The sequence below is a fragment of the Microtus pennsylvanicus genome, chromosome X, assembly GCF_037038515.1.
Source record: "Microtus pennsylvanicus isolate mMicPen1 chromosome X, mMicPen1.hap1, whole genome shotgun sequence".
Taxonomy (NCBI): Eukaryota; Metazoa; Chordata; class Mammalia; order Rodentia; family Cricetidae; genus Microtus; species Microtus pennsylvanicus.
The window spans coordinates 61,567,840-61,588,983 of NC_134601.1; the positions used below are offsets into that span (position 1 = coordinate 61,567,840).

Genomic DNA, 21,144 nt, shown 5'->3' on the forward strand with positions numbered 1-21,144 from the left:
CCCTCCACTTCCTGTTCCTGGACCTGGGGACAGCTGTGCACTAGTAACTGGGCACTAGGACACTAAGGTCTATATTAAGTCTCTGAAGGAGCCCATGATTCCAGTCGGCCTACATGAAGGAGGTGAGGCTAGGCCATTGGAGAATCATGCTGCCCCTCACTTTCAAAGATGGCTAGAAATAGGCTTGAGGAAGCAGTGTGTGCATGCGCAAGGATAAACTTAACACATTCCACATGATGGCACTGTTGCCGCATTGCAAAGAGGGCAACAGTCATGCCCTCTGCTCCCGCCCTTCTTGTCTGAAAAAAGTACAATAGGGATTTTTGTGAAATAGTTTTATTTGTTTCTTCTCTTTCTTCCTCCTTTTGTATAATAAAGAATCTCCCTACTACCCAGACTTACTTGGAAGACACCTCATAGTACATACTCTACCTGAGTCTAACATAGAATCAGGTTCTTACTGCTCTAGCTCCCACATTCTGGCAATCCACCTAAACAAAAGGTTTCATTCAGTGCGTCTCCAGATGGCTTTTTGCTATTCATCTGTGTATTTCTGCCCAGAAGTTTATGTTCTAGGCTTTGCTGTTGTGAAAATTAAGAGAGACATTGCAAGCACAGCAGGAAAGGAATGCTGAGATTTCTAAATTCAGTGGCAAGAGGAAGGCATCTCTATTACTACAGATATGTTTGCAAGGGATCCCTTTTCTACATTCAGTAATCCTTACGGTACCTAACACGGGCTGATATATTTCCATTTATACTCTTCATTGAAATCAACGTGCACTTATTGTCAAAAATATAAACTGAACTCTTCAATCCCATTAAATTCTTTACTCCTTTCTCTATTATTTTATTTTAAAGGAGTTTCTCAGCCCAGGCTGACCCCATGTGGCCTAGCATGACCTTAAACTTCTGGTGCTCCTTCGCCGACCTTCTAGTGGGGGCTCCACTGTTTCTGACGTGCCTCGTATCAAACACAAGGCCTCATGCATGTGAGGCAAGTCTCTACCCATAGCTTCAAGAGTTCACTTTTATCATCTGTTAAACTGTGTTGCCTCTTTTAAGAAGCACACTTGTACAGATTTGTAAAAATAAGGCAGTGCTTGTTAAAGGGAAATACTAAAATGGAAAGGATCATATTAAAATAAGCACTCAAAAACTCTCCTTCCATTTCTTTTGCTGCAGTCATGACAAAGCCTAAGATTTTAGTAGAACATAGCCCCAGACTATTCAATCAGGACATGTAACTGCTTCAATAATTAGACTATCGAGAGAATACTAGCATACACAGGTTCTCCGAGGCCCGAAAGGCCTCTTCCAGGCCTGTTCAGAGAGGCCTTGCCCTAAGAATAGGCAGGAACCTGGAATGGTGCTGTCAGCGTGGAAACTATTATTTCATGGCGGTGTAGAGTCCTACCTAGGTTTACAGGGCCACTGACAAGAGTTCTTCTCCTACCCTTCTTGTGTGGAAAAAATGCCAACCAAGGAGAAAGTGGCCAGGAAATACAGCTGCCATGCATTTTGCCCAACTTGAAGGACAAGCTTACCTTACTGTGAACTGCCCCCCTGGATGTTCTACAGAAACACAAACCTTGGGCTTATCCTACCACTTCCCCACTATGCATGCATTCTTAAATCACCTCGACCCTGTTACTGTATAGGTGTGTACTTTCCACTGAGCAGTTTAAGCTCATCAAATTCTTGAATCCTGTCTAAAATGAAGAGGGAACTTTCGGGCCTGAAAGATCAGATTTAGCTACGAGTTGGCATAACCACCTCCTCTTTTACCAGGTTACCTTCGCAGGCCACACTCTAATCCACCAGCTTTTTTCATAGTCTGTGTTGAATTGTTGGCAACTTTGTCAAAGGATCTAAGAAGAAAAAGAGACAGCTCACATGAGTCAGTGCATTACAACCTGTGGTCCCCCCATATGGTAGGAATTTCCATTAGGAGAGACACCTCAATTATCTGTCAGTTCACCATTTAAAATAAAAACAACAAAAACATTCCTTTACTATGAAGCATTGTCCAATTACATTTTTTTATTAATTATGTACACAACATCTGCCTATGTGTATCCCTACAGGCAAGAAGAGGGCACCAGATCTCATTATAGATGGTTGTGAGCCACCATGTGGTTGCTGGGAATTGAACTCAGGACCTCTGGATGAACAGTCAGTGCTCTTAACCACCGAGCCATTTCTCACTCCCTGTTCAACTACTTTTAATTATCTTCATATACATGCGGTGTGTGCATGTGTGTGTTAGTTTATCCCTTAAATTTCAGATCTACCCAGTATTTAAGAATACTAAGTTTGCATAAATATCAGCCTGTTAACCAACTTAAAGCCCTTTGGATGATTATCTTGCAGTGTTTTAAATAGACATATATTTGCTTCTTTGTAAGGTTTTCTGAAAATAAACTACAAATTAAGGTGTATGCTGTAGTTTGAAAAAACACCAGGTATCTGTTGGAGCAACATGCGAAGTAATTATAATCACAGCTTAACATGTTTAAATATTTACTATCTCCTTCCCTTTTGAAAGTTGATCTACATTTATTTATTAATTTTATGCATGTGAACACATGTGTATTGTAAGGACAGCATGCAGGAATCTGTTTCTTCTACTATTTGATTTCCAGATATAGGATTCATGTACTCAGGATTGGAAGCAAGTACATCTACCATCTCAACGGCCCCAGTATCCGTATTTACATAAATAAACACAAATACACGGCACTGACTATCCTATATCATGAGGAACGTAGTTAATAATGTAGCACAATCCATGGCAATAACTTAATGTAAATGCTTTCTTGCACTGTAGCTCAGTACACACTGAAGACAGTGGATACGAGAAATCTCTGTATTATTTCATGGTTTCAATGTACATAAAGATAATAGACATACCTTAAGATAAACTATAAGATATTTAAGATATATTTAAAATAAGCTATAAAACATATATCTCTTTAAAAGTTTTCATTTATGCAGACATCTACCATTTAAATTCTGTATTTATTTATTTATTTATTTATTTATTTATTTATTTATTTATGCTTTCTGCCTCCTCCCCGCCACTGCCTCCCATTTCCCTCCCCCTCCCCCATCAAGTCACCCTCCCTCATCTGCTCCAAGAGCCATCAGGGTTCCCTGACCTGTGGGAAGCCCAAGGACTGCCCAAAACTCAAGAGGTTCATATATTCTTAGACATTCTTTAGGATTGCTCTTAGATATTCACTGACTTGATAGTATTGTGGCTGATAGTAAAACACAGTGGCATATGTGATATTCAGGGGAAGCAATCTACTAACTAAGCCACAAAATCAGAAACAATGCATGTTGACTTAATTTTGAAATGTCTATGTATCATTGTTTCACCTCTAGGAATGTATGTACACCCAATGACTGTTTTTATTCCAAGAACTCAGAAGAGAGAATTTGATGCTGTGGAAATGGAGTTACAGATAGGTGTGAGCCAACAGGTCTTGATCCTGAGGTCTCTACATGCTCTTAATTGCTAACTATCTACCTAGACCCTTGAAGTTCATCTTTTATCTCTGGTACAGTTACAATGAAGCTAGGTCATAATAACATCAGAACCAGGCAAAAACACATAGTAAAGGATGACTTGATCTTACTCTTCCTTATATCTTCAAAGGACTATACATTCTGCTATGAAATATAATTGCACTTCCATGATACTGCTGCATCATGGCCTACAGCTAAGAAATGAAACAACCATAAATATTCATCAATATATGAAAAAAATATAGTCTGCACGATGATCGAAATTTTAATCAGCCATGAAAAGAAACAAAATCGTGAACTGAAGTAAAATATAGACACAAAAATATCAAATAAAATAAGCTCAGAAAGATAAAAACGATATTATCTTTCTCATATGCAGAAACTAGATTTAAATTTGTGTATGCAATTGTTATTTAATTATAAAAATTATAAAGTTTGAAGTAAAGAGCTTCCAGCTTGAAGGTAAGAGTTATAGCAGAGTTTTATTAAGATATAATACTTACATACAATGAGTTTTTACCTGCAGATGACTCAATAAAGTCATTAGAAAGACTAATTTTACTTCTCTAGGAACTAGAGGAATCAGATGTCCATAAGCAACATCAAATCACTAAGAACATATTTTATTTTTCGGTGAATTCTCTTGGCCTCCAATATAGATTCAAACAGAGAGAAAACACTCAGTAAAACATTAATAACATTATTAAAGTAAAATAATTATCTCATTGTTTTCTACAATACCATTCTAATCATATGATGAGTGAAATTAGCTACCATGGATATTTCTTACAATATTAGAAATCAGTAATTTTCTGTTGCAAGGCATATACAAAAACTAGCTCCCCACCTCACCACCACTCCTAGTCTAGGACATGGAACTCAAACATTCAACATATCATTTATAGCCACTGCCCTGCACATGCCAAACTCAAGGAACTTTGCTTCTAAACCTCATAGAACAGCTTGAGACTTGACGGATGGAATCCTAAGAAAAGACAAAGGAGAAAGACTGATTGTCTATCCAAGGCCTGATGAATGGCAATAAACTATAATGAGTATGTTTCATAAAAAAAAAAAAAAAATTAGAGAAAAATACTAACAAAAATTTAAATAATATTAGGTGCCTAAATTAAACTAAAGAAGATTGGTAAAGCAATTACAAAGGACAGGTAAGTGTGCTACAGAAGAGGTTGAACAGTTCCGTTACCTTTGCTAGGTTTAGGCCTTAGTTTGGCTTCATTTGAAATATCAAAACAAAATACTTTGCAAATGACACAGAGCTAGGCAAACCTCAAAGCAACTGTCTTTTCTGAGACCTTTGTCGCTCTGGGTGGCGTTTTTTCAGACAGAAAGGGCAGTAGATAAATGCTCACCAACTCCTGCATGGAGCTCTACTGCCATCATCAGGATGGACTTTCACAATTCACAGCGCCACTGAACTATGCTTCCCATGATTCTTAGCCATGGCAGGAGATGGCGACTGCAGACAACTACAACTTTAGGTGCAGACTGGGGTCTGTGACTTCTATTCATGCCCCAAGAGAAACATGGACTGTAGAGTTTTCTTAACCAGAACCTGGAGAGAAAGGCGGCTTCCTGCCCTAGGACAGGAGCTAATAGATTCCTATTGCAAGCTGAGCAGGGCAAACCCCGCCCCTCCACTTCCTGTTATTGGATCTCATGTCTTCTGTGCACTAGTAACTGGGCCCTCAGTCAATAGAGTTTAGATTATGGATCTAAAATGAATGATTTCAGCCTACCTACAGAAAAAGGAAAAAAATAGTAGGAGGCCAAAAATAAGAGTCTCCTCTCCCTGACCCTGACCTTCAAAATGCCTAGAAATAGCATTGAGTAAGCAACGTGCGCGTGCACAAGTAAATGTTTGAAACACTTTCCAGATAATGGCAGTGTTGCCCCACTGAAAAAAACCATCCCTTGCTCTGCTCCGCCTTTCCTATTTGAAAGAAAACTACAATACAAAAAAACAAAAAACAGAGCAGAGTCCAGCAACTGTGGCAACCCTGCCTTCTTCTTTCAGAGAGAGCAAAATTAATTTACTGAAGGCTTGTCTTCCATTTTAACTTTATCTGAGTGCCAATGCTAGTAGCTCTGTTCCATCACCAGAAACCACCATCAAAACACTAAAGACAAATCCAAAGAAGGGAAGAAGGAAAGTACATGGAAACTGATGGGGGGGGGGGGGATCATATACATATATATATATATACACACACACACACACACATATATACACACACAAAAAACATACATACACACACACACACACACACACACACACACACACACACACACACACACACTGGTTTGCAGTTTTGTTTTTGGTGGTAATCCGGTGTGTACAAACATGTCTGTTTCTGTGTTTCTTTAGCTCCCTTTTTGTTTTGTTTTGTTTTAGATCAGTTTAGTTTTGTTGCTTCTTTTGAGACAGGATTTCCCTGTGTAACAGTCCTAGTGGCCCTGGAATTTGCATTTTAGGACAGGCTGATCCTGAACTCACAGAAATGTGCCTGCCTCTGCCTCCAGAGTGCTGGAATTAAAGATGAGCACCACCATAGCCTAGCTAGTTCCTTTTTGTCTTTGGTTGTTTGGTCAGAATCCAATTTGTTTGGGTTTAATTTATTTTATTATTATTATTTAGATGTCATATAATATGTATATAAAGTTGATTTACACATAACATGTGAATGCAACACACAGGTTTTGTAAAGGTACTAGGAGCAGGAGTTAGAAAGTTCCTTTTTTCTCTAATAAATTGTGGGATCTGAAGTACATAGGCAACATCAAATCACTGAAAACATTTGATATTTTACAACTGATTCGAATGCATTGAAAACATTGAACTGAGTCACACGCATTTTTTGAAAACATTCAGTAAAATGATTAGTAAAACTATTACAGTAAAATAAATAGGTCTCAATAACTATTAAGACTCTTTTTCTACATTTCCATCCCCATAGGTAAGATTTACTGCCATGGATGTTTCTTCCAAAATTATACATTGGAAAACGACCAGTGGCATGAACTGTGTGTCCATTAGTTACCCCACCCAGTCACTTGTAGCAGTATATAAAACTCAAATGCCCCCAGGCTGTGGTGAAGCATGACTTTAATCCCAGAATTCTTAAACCAAGCCAGGCGGTGCTGGCACATGCCTTTAATCCCAGCACTCAGGAGGCAGAGGCAGGCGGATCTCTGTGAGTTCCAGGCCAGCCTGGTCTACAAAGGGAGTTCTAGGACTGGCACCAAAGCTACAGAGAAACAAAACAAAACAATTCAAATGCCTAAATCAAGCTGTGTAAGCAATGATCCCCTCATCTGTATCCATGGCACCACAGGAGTTAATACAATAATTCTTTGCTTCCCAATCTCTCAGCATAACTTTATTATGCAAAAACAGCAACAAATTAACTGGACCAAACATGTAACAACACCTTAAGTATCGGGCAGGGTAAAAACGAAATGTTATTAAAAAACAAAAAAGAAGAAAGAAAAAGAAATATCCTCCTCTGCTAAATTTATGTCCCACTTTGACTGAACAAGGAAAATAAGACACAAGTTGTTAGAACTAGACAAATTCCAGACAGCCATCTTTTTTGTGCCTTTTGTCTCTGGAGGGCGTTTTTTCAGACAGGAAGGGCGGGAGAAAAATGCTCATCAGCTCATCTATGGAGCTCTACTGCCATCATCAGGATGGAGTTTCACAACTCACAGCCCCACTGAGCTTCCTTCCCATGATTCTTAGCCATGGCAGAAGATGGCGGCTGCAGACACTAAAACTGGAGGTGCTGACTCGACTCGGGTTCTCTGACTTCTCTTCAGGGACCAACACAAACATGGACTGTAAAGTTTTCTCACCAGAACCTGGAGAGGGAGGCGGCTTCCTGCCTTAGGACGCAAGCTAATAGATTCAATTTGCGATCTGAGCAGTGCAAACCTCGCCCCTCCACTTCCTGTTCGTGGATCTCAGGACAGCTGTGCACTAGTAACTGGGCACTAGGACACTAACGTCTATATTAAGTCTCTGAAGGAGCCCAAGACTCGAGTCTGCCTACAAGACAAAAGTAGAAAACGGAAGGAGACAAGGCTAGGCCACTTGAGAATCGTTTTGACGCTCACTTTCAAATATGGCTGGAAATAGGCTAGAGGAAGCAGTGCATACATGCGCAAGAATAAAGGAAACACATTCCACATGATGGCACTGTTGCCCCACTGAAAACAACATGCATTGCTCCTCTCCGCCTTTCCTATTTGAAAAAAATCTACAACACACACACAAACCAAAGCAGAGTCCAACAATGTTTCTCCTTCATTCAGAGAGAGCATAAGTGATTCACTGACAGCATAGCCTCCATTTTAGTTTTATCTGAGTGCCACAGCTAGTAGCTCTGTTCCTTCATCAGAAACCACCAAAAGTGACTAAAGACAAAAATCCAAAGAAGGGAAGAAGGAAAGTACAGGAAACTGATGGAAGCAGGAGGAAAAGGAAAGGAGATGGAGAGCTGAAGTGCCCACCTTGTCAGGCCTCCTCTGTTTTGAAGCAGTCAGTGACCAGTCAGTGATCAAGCCTTGAGTTTCCTCCTCTCCAGCCGATTCTACCAACAGTGCATATGCTGGTGTAGGACTGTCTGGTGCTCGACATTAAATCTTAGGATCCAGTTCTAGGTAGAATAAGAAAATGCAACCAGTCAATCCAATCTAGAAAGCAGGAAAGCTGATTCGCTGCCAGATTCACTTCACAGATTTTCTGGTAACCAACCCAAATCCTGATCCAGGCACTCCAAAAATTCACAGAGTTGTATCTATAGACTTTTGTCCTACAAAAAAAAAACACTGAATATCTAATAAATTTCCATCTAAATTGGACTATGTTATACATAGCTCCTCAAACCTTTATTGTTGGGAAACCTTAGAAGGTTACACAGCGTTTTAATGTCAATGTAAGCATGGATATCAAGGAAAGTAGGGAGAAAAACTGCAGAATGAAATTGTGTACTCCAAGTTTTAAGTAGAACATTCTCAAAAAACATATTTTTTTTAACTGATGTTTTTCAGTATGGATTTGTGAGAAGTTTTCTTCAAAGCCATACAAGGTTTCAAATGCCTTTCTTTAATTTAAAGCCAGGTATGTTGGTGCAGGCATCTCTGAATCTTTTCTTAAGTTAAGTTGCCCCCTCAAAGTAGTAAGTGGGTTTGTTTCCTCCTACTGAGCATGCCAGGTTACATCCAATTCCCTGTCCCAACCTCTTAGGTGGGGCCTGTCTCTTCTTAGAAAAATCTTCCCTTGAGGGATAAGACAACTGAAGGAGAGCAAATGATACACTGGAAAGGAAGATGTCAAGGTACCTTTACTTGTAGATTACGAGAGTAGACAGAAGTCATCCTGAAAATTCCACTAGGTAACTCCTAAACCTGATAAACTTTAAGCAAAGTGGCTAAATACAATGTATCCTCACAAAAATCACTATAATAAATAAATCTCAGGTCCCTAGGGCATGCTAAGTAAGCAAGGAACCCATCATGTATCTTCGTTGCACTGTATGGGGCCTCAAAATTTTTAGCTTCTCAATCTCCTAACGTAACTTTATTATGTAAACCTACAACAAATTAATAGGACCAAAATTTTAAGAACAGCTTAGGTTTCTGGCATGGGTAAGAATAACGAGTTATAACGAAGGAAACAGAAATAGTCCTGTGACCTCTTAGGTCTCAGTTTGAATAAACGTGGAAAACAAGACACACACACACACACAAAGGGCTTTCAAAGTACTTAGAGATGGACGAAAGTCTCGGCAGCCCTGTTTTCATGAGTCTTTGTCCCTTGGTGGCATTTTTTGTTTCAGACAGGAATGGCGGGAGACAGGCACCCACTAGTTCCTTCATGGACCTCCACTGCCATTATTTGGATGGAGTTTCACAACTCACAGTGCCACTGAGCTTCCTTCCCATGATTCTTAGCCATGGGGTGGGGGGAAATGACGATTAAAGAAAGCTAAAACTGTGGGTGCCCACTTGGGTTTCCGTGACTTCTATTCAGGCCCCTACAGAATCATGGACTGTAGAGTTTTCTCGCCTATTTTTCAGAAACTGGAGAATGGGGCGCCTTCCATCCCTAGGACACCAGCTAGTAGATTCCTATTGTGAGCTGAGCAGTGCAAACCCCCCCCCCCCACTTCCTGCTCTTGGACCTCAGGACAGCTGTGCACTTACTACTAGTTTCTCAGTAAATAGAGCTTTCTTATCAGCACATGGAGAGTGTAGCACCCAGAGAGGACCAACGGCTGCCTGCACATAGTGACACTGCTTTCTTGCCTTCACTTCAGTCCGTAACTCAAACACGGACTATAGAACTTCCTCATCAGAACCTAGGTAATGAGGTGTCACACCTCTACAGACCTTACTCTGAGGAGAACGCAGGAACCGGGAATGGTACTGTCTATGTTGAAACTATTTCAACGTGGTGGCAGTGTTGTTCTAGGTGCTCATGAAATCGTCATTTTGAGACATTTTCTCCCACCCTTCTGCTTTGAAAAAAAAACACAAAGAAATATGGCTGCCTTACATTTTATCCATTTGGGAGACACAAGCTCAGTGTTCTGCTTTTGGGCTGTTGTTCCGTGAAATCAAACTGTGGCCTCAACCTACCATCTCCACTCTGAACATTCTCTTACACTAAATTGTCACCTCCCTGCTACTTATCACCAAGCATGTCAAATAACATCGAACTCTGCAATCTAGCCTATTAGGCAGATTCTCTGTGAAATAAAGAGCCACCAAATGACTGTGCTCACCTTCTACCCTGTAGCGGGCCTCCATTCTTGCTACTCTAGTCGAATTGTGGGCAACTCTTTATCTAAAGACTGAAAAGAGGCAAGCAGCTCACATCTTTGGTACCTACCCATGCTATGAATTTCAACTAGAGATAGACACCCCTCTCAACCCATGGACTAGAGATCCTTTGATAGAAAATATTTTTCCTTTCTATTTAATTGAAAATAATTTTTCCATACAATATATTTTGATCACACTTACCCTCCATTTCCTCCCAGTACTTAAGCACAAACAAACCAGAACAAAATGACATCCACACAAATCCTAAAAACAAACTCAGAAACTATAACATGCAAGGAAAATAGGAGTAAATGCCCAAAGGAAAAAACCTACAACAATCCCATTGAGTTTGTTCTGAGATGGCCATTGCCTGCTGGATGTGAGGCCTACCCTTAAATGTCTTTATGTGCCTGCCGTGACTCCACTGGAGCACATGAAAATTTCCCCTTGCACGTGGGTGTCAACTGAAGACAGCTTCTTGCTTAGGGATGCAGATTTGGGTCCACTTTCCACTCTCAAGGTTGGGACCATCTTTAGCTTAAACCTGTATAGGCCCTGTGCATGTTGTCACTCTGGCCTCTGTGAATTGTAACATGTATCACTCCTATTGTATCTGATAGACACTGTCCCTTGTCTCCCTTTCCCTGACTCTTATTTCCTTACTGCCTCCTCTTCTGCAAAGATCCCTGAGCCTTGGGACTAAGTCTTCCAAAGTCTCTCACTTTCTGCACGTTGGCCACACATGGGTCTCTATATTAGTTCCCATCTACTGCAAGAGGAAACTGATGAAGCAGATTTCAACTTCTTTCACTTTCGTGTGTGTGTGTTAGGAAAAAGTTTTTCTTTGCTTTCACTACTCCATATCCCTTGTTAGATAAATGATAACTTTTGGGAGGTTTGTTTCACTTCCTTTACATTACATGTACGAACAAGAACTTTTATACATAGGTTCTTTGAAAACATCCTGAAGAATAATGTATATGCTGTAATTTGATTGACGCTGAGTGTTTTGCAGCAACATTTTTAAGTAAATATATCTAAAATATATTTTTATATTTTAATATAATAAATATATTAAAGTAAATGTATTTGCCAGTCGGTGGTGGCACATCCCTTTAATCACAGCACTCGGGAGGCAGAGGCAGGCAGATCTAAGTGAGTTTGAGGCTAGCCTGGGCTATAAGGGTTAGTTCCAGGACCGCTTCCAAAGCTACAGAGAAACCCTGAATCAAAAAAAAAAAAAAAAAAAAAAAGAAAAGAAAAGAAAAAGAAAAAGAAAGAAAAAAAATATCTACTTGCCATTTAAAAATTGATGTACATTATGTGTTGATTTTATGTGTTTGACCGATGTATAGATGTAAAAGGATAACCTGCAGAATCTGTTCACTTCCACCGTTAGATTTCCAGGGATGGAATTTATATGCTCAGGCAGGGTAGAAAGCACCATTATCACTTAACAGCCCCAGTATTTGTCTTTACGTAAAAATGTAAATAAATTACTGATTATCCTATAAAATATTAAATCATACAGTTATTAGATATTCTTAAGGATCTTTCTTAGATATTCTCTGACATAGTCTCCGGGCCAAGGACTGGTTCCAATTCCAGTTGCAGTGTGCTAGGGATGGAATCTATGTCTTCCTCTATGCCAGGAAAACACTCTACTACTGAGCTACAAACACAGCATCAATGGATGCTGACTTAGTTTAAGGTTTTGTGTGTTTCAGCAATTCCCCTCAGGAATGTATGTCTACAAATTGAGTGCCATCACTCCAGGAAGTCAGAAAAGGGGATCTTAGCCCCTGGAACTGGACTTACAGACCAGTATGAGCTGCCATGTGGGTGCTGGGCCTAGAATCTCTGCAAAAGCAAAAAGTGCACTTGACCACTGAGAGATCTCTTTAGGCACCCAAGGCTGAATTTAAAAAAAAAAAAAATTCATCTACTTTCATCAAATGTTACCTACTTTTCTAATAGATTTGAGTACAATAATAATATCTTCAGGGGAAAGCGAATGCCAGAACCAGGCACCAGGCCACAGTAAAACTTACTCTTGGATACTCTGCTACAAAGATGTTTGTATGTTTAGGGCTGCACAATGCATGGCGGCTAAAATCTGGAAAATGAAAATGTAGAGAACAAGTCACAAAGCAAAGTGCCAGACTCAGAGAAACACCAAATGTTCTTCCTCACATGCAGAAACTACACTGAAAGTTGCTTGTAGTGTGTGCTGGCACATTCAGGTGTCTGCGCCTGTAAATCTGCCTTGTGTGGCGGGAAGGCAATGTATGAGTTGGTTTTATAGGTTGCTAGATGTGGGCTTTTTAAGGGCCGATTTTTCTCTACAACATAGTGGAATCTGATGTCCAAAGGCCAGTATGAAATAATAAAGTACTCAGAGCTGGGTGAACTCAGGCCAGCCAACTTCTTTGGGGCTTTTGTCTCTGGATCACGTTTTTTTTTTTTCAGACAAGAAGGGCGGGAGTGAAGTGCCTAGTAGCTCTTTCATGGAACACTACTGCCATCATCCGGATGGAGTTTCAAATATCACTGCGCCAGCGAGTTTTCTTCCCATAATTCTTAGCCATGGCGGAAGATGGCAACATCTGTAGGTGCCCCGCTTGGGCCTCAGTGACTTCTCAAGCCCCAACACAAATAGACTTCGTTTTTTTCACCAGAACCTGGAGAAGGAAGCACCTTCCAGCCCTAGGACACCAGCTAGTAGATTCCTATTGCAAAGGGAGCAGTGCAAACCCCGTCCCTCCACGTCCTATTCCTGGGCGACAGGACAGCTGTGCACTAACAACTGGACCCTCAGTCTCTAGGGTCTACATTAAGATTATGAAGGATCCCATGACTCAGTCTGCCTTCACGAAAAGAGCGATAGGAAATGGAAAAAAGGCCAGCATTGAGAAAGCAGTGTATGCATGCCAAAGGATATATGAAAAAACTGCTACAAGATGCCGCTGTCGCCCCATTGAAAAAAAAAAGGCACCATCCATACATCCTCTCTACTCCCGCCTTGCCTGTCTGAAAAAAAAAAAAAACGACAATACAGAGCCAGAGTCCTGCAACTGTGGCAGCCCTGCCTTCTTCCTTCAGAGGGAGTAAAATTGATTTACTGAAGGCTTGGCTTCCATTTTAATTTCATCTGAGTGCCACAGCTAGTAGATCTGTTCTCTCATCAGAATCCACCATTAAAACACAAAAATGCAAAGAAAGGAAGAAGTACATGGAAACTGATGGAAGCAGGAAGAAAAGGGAAGGAGATGGAGAGCTGAGGCACCCACCTTCTCAGGCCATGGCATTGGAGTGACACATACATTAAAAGGACGATAAATTCCAGTCAGAGAAATCAGAGACTTGTGTCTATAAACCTGTTCTATAAATAAAATTAAATATTTAATCATGGGAAAGGTCCCATGATTTCAGTCTGTGCACACAGGGGGAAAAAAGTGGTAGGAGCCAGGCTTGGTCATTTAAGAATCCCCCTGACCCACACCTTCAACATGGCGAGAAGCCACATTGAGAAAGCAGTGTGTATTAAGTTCTTTATGAAATGTTTTCCACATGATGGCAGTGATGCCCCAGAGGAGCAAGAAAACCTCACTGCAGCTCTCTGCGCCCACCTTTCTGGTCAGGAAAACAAAACAAAACAAAACAAAACTCCACTACAAAGGCAGAGTGCAGCAGCAGTCCTGCCTTCTTTCTTCAAAGTGATCTCTCTTAGACTTCAGCCTCTATGAGCATTTTCTACTGATGCCACATCTAGTGGATGAGGACCTACACCATTACTCTAGCACCAAAGGAGGGAAGAAAAAATAAAGCAGAGAACTGAAGTGCGATCTGGGGCACCACCTTCTTCATGCATCTCCTCTTTTAAAGAAGAGTGCAGTCAATGACGGAGCCCTGTATCTCTCCCCTCTTCACCCAGCAGACTTCTATCTCCAGGCCTTTCTCATGATACTTGATTCTCTTGTGGTCCTGGGGGCAAATCTCAGCATCCAGTTGGAGGTGGGAAGTGAAAGTGTTGCTAACTCAGTGCATTGATTAGAGAAAAATTAGGCATCAGGGAACTTGCTTCTTAGCCCAACTCACTTGTTCATGCTCCATATTGTGATGGATGCAATAGGCCTTGTGTGCGGTCTGTGAAGAAGAAGTGGGTACTGTGAAGGAAGGAATGTTCAAGAATCCCAAGCATTTTCAGTAATGCACCAGCTGTGGTCAAAAGAAATACCTTAATGCTCTTCTCCTACCCTTCCTACCTGAAAACATCACCAGAGAAAAGGTTTCAGAAAACACAACCATTTCGCCTTTTGGTGAGAACTGCTGAAGGGTCTTATCTTTTTTTTTCCATCTGAAACCAAATTGGGAAAACATATTCACCACCCCACATTTCACAGAGTTGATCTCCAAAATATAAAGAGCTCAAGAAACTAGACATAAAAAAAAATCCAATTAAAAAACGGGATACTGACAAAAACAGAATTTTTCAACACAAGAATTTCAAGTGGCCAAAATACACAAAGAAATGTTCATCATCCTTTGCCATCAAGGTAAAGTGAATCAAAACAAATCTGAGATAACACCTGTTAGAATGGCTAAGATCAAAAACACAAATGACAGCTTATGATGGAGAGAGTGTAGAGCAAGGGGAACACTCCTCCTATTCTGGTGGCAGTACAAACTTATACAGCCACTTCGGAAGTCGAAATAGAGGTTTCTTAGAAAATTGGGAATCGATCTACCTCAAGACTCAACATTAGCACACTTGGGCATGTCAACAAAGGATGTTCCAGCCTATCACAAGGACACTTGCTCAACTATATTCATAGGAGCTTGACTGGGAATATCCAGAACCTGTAAACAATGTAGATACCCCTCAACTGAAGAATGGATAAAGAAAATGTGGTACATTTACCCAATGGAATATTACTCGGCTGCTTAAAAAAATGACATCAGGAAATTTGAAGGCAAATGGACGGAACGAGAAAAAAAAAATCCAGAGTAAAGTGATCTGGACCCAGAAAGAAAAACATAGTATGTATTCACTCATAATTGAATATTAGCTGTAAAGTAAAAGATAACACATGCTATCTATAATCCACAAACCCAGAGAGGTTAGGTACCAAGGAGGGCTCAAGGGAGGGACAAATGGCTCTCCCTGGCAAGGGGAAATAGAAGATATCTCCTAGGTGGACTGGGTGTAGGTGGGGATAAGAACTTGAGGGATGCACTTAGGGGGTAGGTGGAGGAGAAGATTACTTAAAAAGATGGCTGGGAAGAGGGCGCACTTTGGGGTCAGTTAGAAACCTACAGCAATGAAAATGCCAAGGAATCTACAAGGATGACCTCAACTAAGACTTCTAGCAAAAGTGGATACATAACCTTAACTGGCCATCTCCTGTGATCAATTGCCAGAGAGCCTTCATCCAGTAACTGATGGAAATAAATGCAGAGATCCACAGCCAAACATTAGCCAGAGTTTGGGAAATTCTGCTAAAGAGAGAAGGAAGGATTTAAAAAGTCGGAAGAGTTACAAGAAAACCATAGAAACAATTAGCCTGAGTCATGGGCACTCACAGAGTCTAAACCAAAATCCAGGGAGCCTGCATGGGCTTGACCTAGGCCCTCTACATGTATATGACCGTGGGAGCAAAGACTATCCCTAAGGCTTTGGAGGCTCTTAGACATCCATTCCCCATACTGGGTTCCCTTGCCCAGCCTTAATACAAAGGGAAGTGCATAGTCTTACCGCAGAGCACATGCCATGACTTGTTGATATGCCATGCCTAGTCCTATGGATATGGGATGCCCGTCCCTTTCTGAAGAGAACCAGGAGTGGATTGGAAGGAGGGGGAGGGCAGTGGAGGGCCAGAATGGGAGGAAAGAATGGAGGGAAAACTGTCGTCATGATGTAAGACAAATAATTTTAAAAGCAAACCAAATTGAGCTACCAAGTAACTACATACCTAGCTGTGCTCTCCCTCTACCCTGTAGCTTGCCTAGATTACTTACTCTGAGTCAAGCTGTTGGCAACTCTTTGTCTAAAGACCCAAGAATCAAAGACAGCTCACATCTTTGCCCCAGCTATGTAAATTGTATTCTCTGCACATGCTATGAATTTCCAAAAGGAAGCAGAGGAAGTCTTGCTCATTCTTAAGTTTTGCATTTATAATGGAAAGAAAGCACATTCCTTTGTTATGAAGTATTTTCTTTTCAATTGAAAATTAATTCTTTTGTACAATATATTCTGATCATGGTTTCCCCTTCCCCATCTCCCCACCCATCTAATGACAGACCTCCATTCTCTCTCTCTTTAAAAAACAGGCAAGAGCCTATATGGTGACTCACTCCTTTAATTCCAGCATTCAGAAGTCAGAGTAGGAAGCTGTTTGTGAGTTCTAGGTCAGTCTGGTCTACATAGTGAGGTCTAGGACAGTCAGAACTACATAGATTCTATAAGAAAGAAAGAAAGAAGGAAAGAAAGAAAGAAAAAAGAAAGAAAGAAAGAAAGGAAGGAAGGAAGGAAGGAAGGAAGGAAGGAAGGAGAAAGAAAAACAAATTCTTTGAAAGAAAAAGCACAAGTGTCATGTACAGATAAAACACATGTAGAAACCAAAATCTATAAAAACACAATCAGAAATCATAACACACAAACAAGACTAGTAAGATAAAAATATGCAAAGGAAAGACCTACTATAAGTATATTTTATATGCCCATTGAGACTTTATCAGAGAAATCTCAAATTTCCTTTTCTGCTGGCATGAATTGGAGTGTTTGGGTAACTCAACATACACTCTCCATTCGAAGTAATGGGACCATTTGCATGCTATGCAGACCCTGTGTGGGCTGCCAGTCTCTGAGTTCATATGTATCAGTCCTGCTGGTATCATCCATGCCCTCTGGCTCTTAGAACCTGTCTGCCTATTCTGCACATTTCCCTTGGCCCTGATGGGAAGGATGTGAAGACATCCCATCCATGATCTAGTAGTCCACAAATCTGATTCTGTGCATATTATGGGACTTGTGCATATTGTGGGACTCAGCAATAGTTCCCATCAACAGTAAGAAGAAGCAACTGAAGCATTTTTTAACTTCTGTGTATGTCTTTCTTGTGTTTGTGGGTCTATGCATAAGTTGAAGAGATAGAAGTATATACAGTTGGATAAGGGATAATACTTGAAAGCAATATGGAGTGTGTAGTACAGATTAATAAATGCAGGCTTCAGAAAGGCCAATTATTCTCTCAGAAATTGTGGAATCTGATGTCCAAGGGCAATACATATATATTCAGTAAATTTTCTTAGCATCCAGAATACATACACATGCTGTACAGTGGTGGCGTCATGTAGAAAATAATTCTGTAAGAATGATTAATAAGCCAGGAGGTGGTGGCACACACTTTCACAGAGGGAGAAACAAGTGGATCTCTGAGACCAGCCTGAACAACAGAGGATGTTCCCAAGGAAATATAAAGAAACCCAGAGTGGAAAACAAACAATAAAATCAATACCTAAATAATGAAAATTAAAAAATTATCCCAGCACAATAATTGAATGATTATGAATCTCATCAACTACTTTCTAAATTTCCATTCTAATCATATTATTAGTAAGATTTCCTACATAGATACTTTTCACAATTTTAGGAATTGGGAAGTTTCCCCAGGCACATAACTACTACATGAATTTGCTTAGCAACCCCAGAATTGAGACTCAAAAAGAGGGCCTACACTAAGTAACCCAAATATTGTATCCAGCAGCTATATCCATTGAACTGCAGTCTTAACTTCATATGAATTTGCTTCTTAATCTCAGAGAACACCTTAACTGAATAAAAATTACAAAAAGAATACCAGACAATTAAAAACTGCTAGGTAAATGAACAAAGAGAAAAGAAAATGAATGAAATGGAAATATCCCTAAAACAGAAACTTCAGTTTGGGTAGACATGGACGACCTCCCCCCCAATGGTCCCACCTTCATCCCATCTTCCCCCCAACCCCATTCCACATCCATTCCTCAGAGAGGGTTAAGCCTCACATGGAGAGTCAGCTAAGCCTGGCATCTTCAGTTGAGGCTGGACCAAGGCCCTCCCAACTGTATCCATGTTGACCAAGGTATCCCTCCATAGGGAACTGACATAAGAAACCCAGTTCATACTGGTTTACCACCAGTGGCCAAATAACTGCCCAAGCCACACAACTGTCACATATTCAAGGACCTAGTTCAGTAGTAGGCAGGTTTCCCAGCTGTCAGTCCAGACTCAGTGAGCTCCCACTACCTAGCTAAGATCAGCTGTTCCTGTGGGTTATTCCATCATGGTCTTGACCCATTTACTCAAAATATCACTCCTCTCTCTCTCTCTCTCTAACTAGATGCCAGGAGCTCAGGGCACTGTTTAGTTACAGAACCACTTTTCACAGCAGTGAGCTATGCAAAGATACTGGCAGTCATTTTCCTTGCTGACTTTGTCTCTAGAGACATTTTTTCAGACACGAAGGGCGGGTGACAAATGCTCACCAGCTCTTCTATGGAGCCCTACTGCCATCATCAGGATGGAGTTTCACAACTCACAGTGCCACTGAGCTTCTTTCCCATGATTCTTAGCAGAACATGGCAGAAGATGGCGACTGCAGACAACTACAACTGTAGGTGCCAACTCGGGTTCTGTGACTTCTATTAAGATACCAACAGAAACACGGATGTAGAGTTTTCTGACCAGAACCTGGAGACGGATACGGCTTCCTGCCCTAGGACACAAGCTAATAGATTCCTATTGCAAGCTGAGCAGTGCAAATTCCGCCCCTCCACATCCTGTTCCTGGATCTCAGGACAGGTTTGCACTAGTAACTGGGCCTTCAATCAATAAAGTTAACATTAAGGCTCTAAAATGAATCATGATTTCAGACTGCCTACAGAAAAAGAAAATGCTTTGAGGCCAAAAATAAGAGTCCCCTCTCCCTGACCCTCACCTTCAAAATGCCTAGAAGTAGCATTGAATACGCAATGTTTCCATGTTGAAGGGTGCTTTTGAAACACGTTCCACATGAAGGCAGTGTTGCCCCACTGCAAGGAAGGTATGAGGCATACATCTCTCCGTCCCTGCCTTCGCAATTTGAAAAAAACTACAATACAAAAAATAAAGCAGAGTCCAGCAATGTGTCAGCCCTGCCTTCTTCCTTCAGTGAGAGCAAAAGTGATTCACTGACAGCTTAGCCTCCATTTTAGTTTTATCTGAGTGCCACAGCTAGTAGCTCTGTTCCTTCATCAGAAACCACCATCAAAACATTAAAGACAAAAATTCAAAGAAGGGAAGAAGGAAAGTACATGGAAACTGATGGAAGCAGGAGGGAAAGGGAAGGAGATGGAGAGCTGAGGTGCCCACCATCTCAGGCCTCCTCTGTTTTGAAGCAGACAGTGGCCAGTCAGTGGCCAAGCCTTGAGTTTCCTCCTCTCCAGCCGATTCTACCTCCAGTGTCTATGCTGGTGTAGGACTTTCTGGTGCTGGAAGTTAAATCTTAGGCTCCGGTCCTAGGTAGAATAAGAAAATTCAGCCGGTCAATTAAATCTAGAAACCAGGAAGGCTGGTTCTCTGCCAGATTCACTTCACAGATTTTCTGGTAACCAACCCACATCCTGATCCAGGCTACAGGACTTGCCTGTGCAGCTGAAGGTTGACCACCCCCTGTGATGACCTAACTAGGCCTCAAGGTTTAATGTTCCAAAGTATTAGAGTGACACATATATTGAAAGGATGATAAGTTCCACTCAGACAGATCAAAGAGTTGGATCTATAAACTTTTGTCCTATAAATCAAACTAAATATCTAATAAACTTCCATGTATAACATTGAACCATGTTATGCATTGCTCCTCATACCTTTCTTTTTGGGAGAATTTTGGAGGTGACAGTAACACGCAGTTTTAATGTCAATGGAAGCATGGATATCCAGGAAAATAGGGAGAAAATTTGCAAAAAGAAATTGTGCACTACTTTAAGTAGAACATTCTCAAATTTTTTTAAACTATTATTTAGTATGAATTTGTGAGAAGTTTTCTTCAAAACTATACAAAGTTTGAAAGGCTTTTCTTTAATTTAAAGCCAGGTATGTTGGTGCAGGCATCTCTGAATCTTTTCTTAATTTAAGTTGCCACCTCAAAGTAGTAAGTGGATTTGTTTCCTCCTACTGAGCATGCCACAGCACATCCAATTCCCTGTCCCAGCCTCTAGGGTGGGGCCTGTCTCTCCTTAGAAAGTCTTCCCTTGAGGAATAAGACTACTGAAGATCAGAACCTTACTCAGTCAACATCAGAGAAGCTTCTTCCTGCACCATATGCCCACAAAAACAGAGACCAACAGTCATATAATATGCAGAAAGTAACAAACTTTAAAGTACTCAACCCTAAGAAAGAAGGAAGGAAGGAAGGAAGGAAGGAGAAAAAGAACAAAATCTCCATGAAATCCCCCCCTCCCCAGGGCTCAGGAGCTCTCAGGAGAGAAGATGGATAGGGTGGTTTAAGAGTCAGGGGGGATGGAGGACGCCACTGAGGCCTTCTGGACACAACATGGCTACAACACATATCAACTCAGACACTGAGGCAGCATGCACAAGGCCTACATGGCACTGCTCAAGATGGGGTCCTGGAGCTGAAAGGAGAAGATGACACAATTCCAACCCTAACCCCAAAACTGTTTCCCATTGACAGCCAGTTAGAAATGCAAAATTAGCTTTCCTCAAGGAAGGACACTGAGAAA

The 21,144-nt window shown here is 40.9% G+C and overlaps 1 long non-coding RNA gene across 11 annotated transcripts in view; it reads right to left on the minus strand.

The window, feature by feature from the left end:
* LOC142841440 (uncharacterized) overlaps positions 1–21,144 on the minus strand; it is an 85,324-nt gene that overhangs the window by 32,051 nt on the left and 32,129 nt on the right. For 8 of the 11 annotated variants that reach the window (XR_012909061.1, XR_012909060.1, XR_012909066.1 and 5 more), the window contains 3 exons: positions 19,775–19,920; positions 8,068–8,213; positions 1,797–1,871 (listed from right to left, as the gene is read on the minus strand). This is a non-coding gene — a long non-coding RNA (uncharacterized LOC142841440). Of the gene's footprint in view, positions 1–1,788; positions 1,872–8,067; positions 8,214–19,774; positions 19,921–21,144 lie in introns of all 11 variants that reach the window. The other 3 variants (XR_012909064.1, XR_012909058.1, XR_012909065.1) reach the window with 2 other exon arrangements.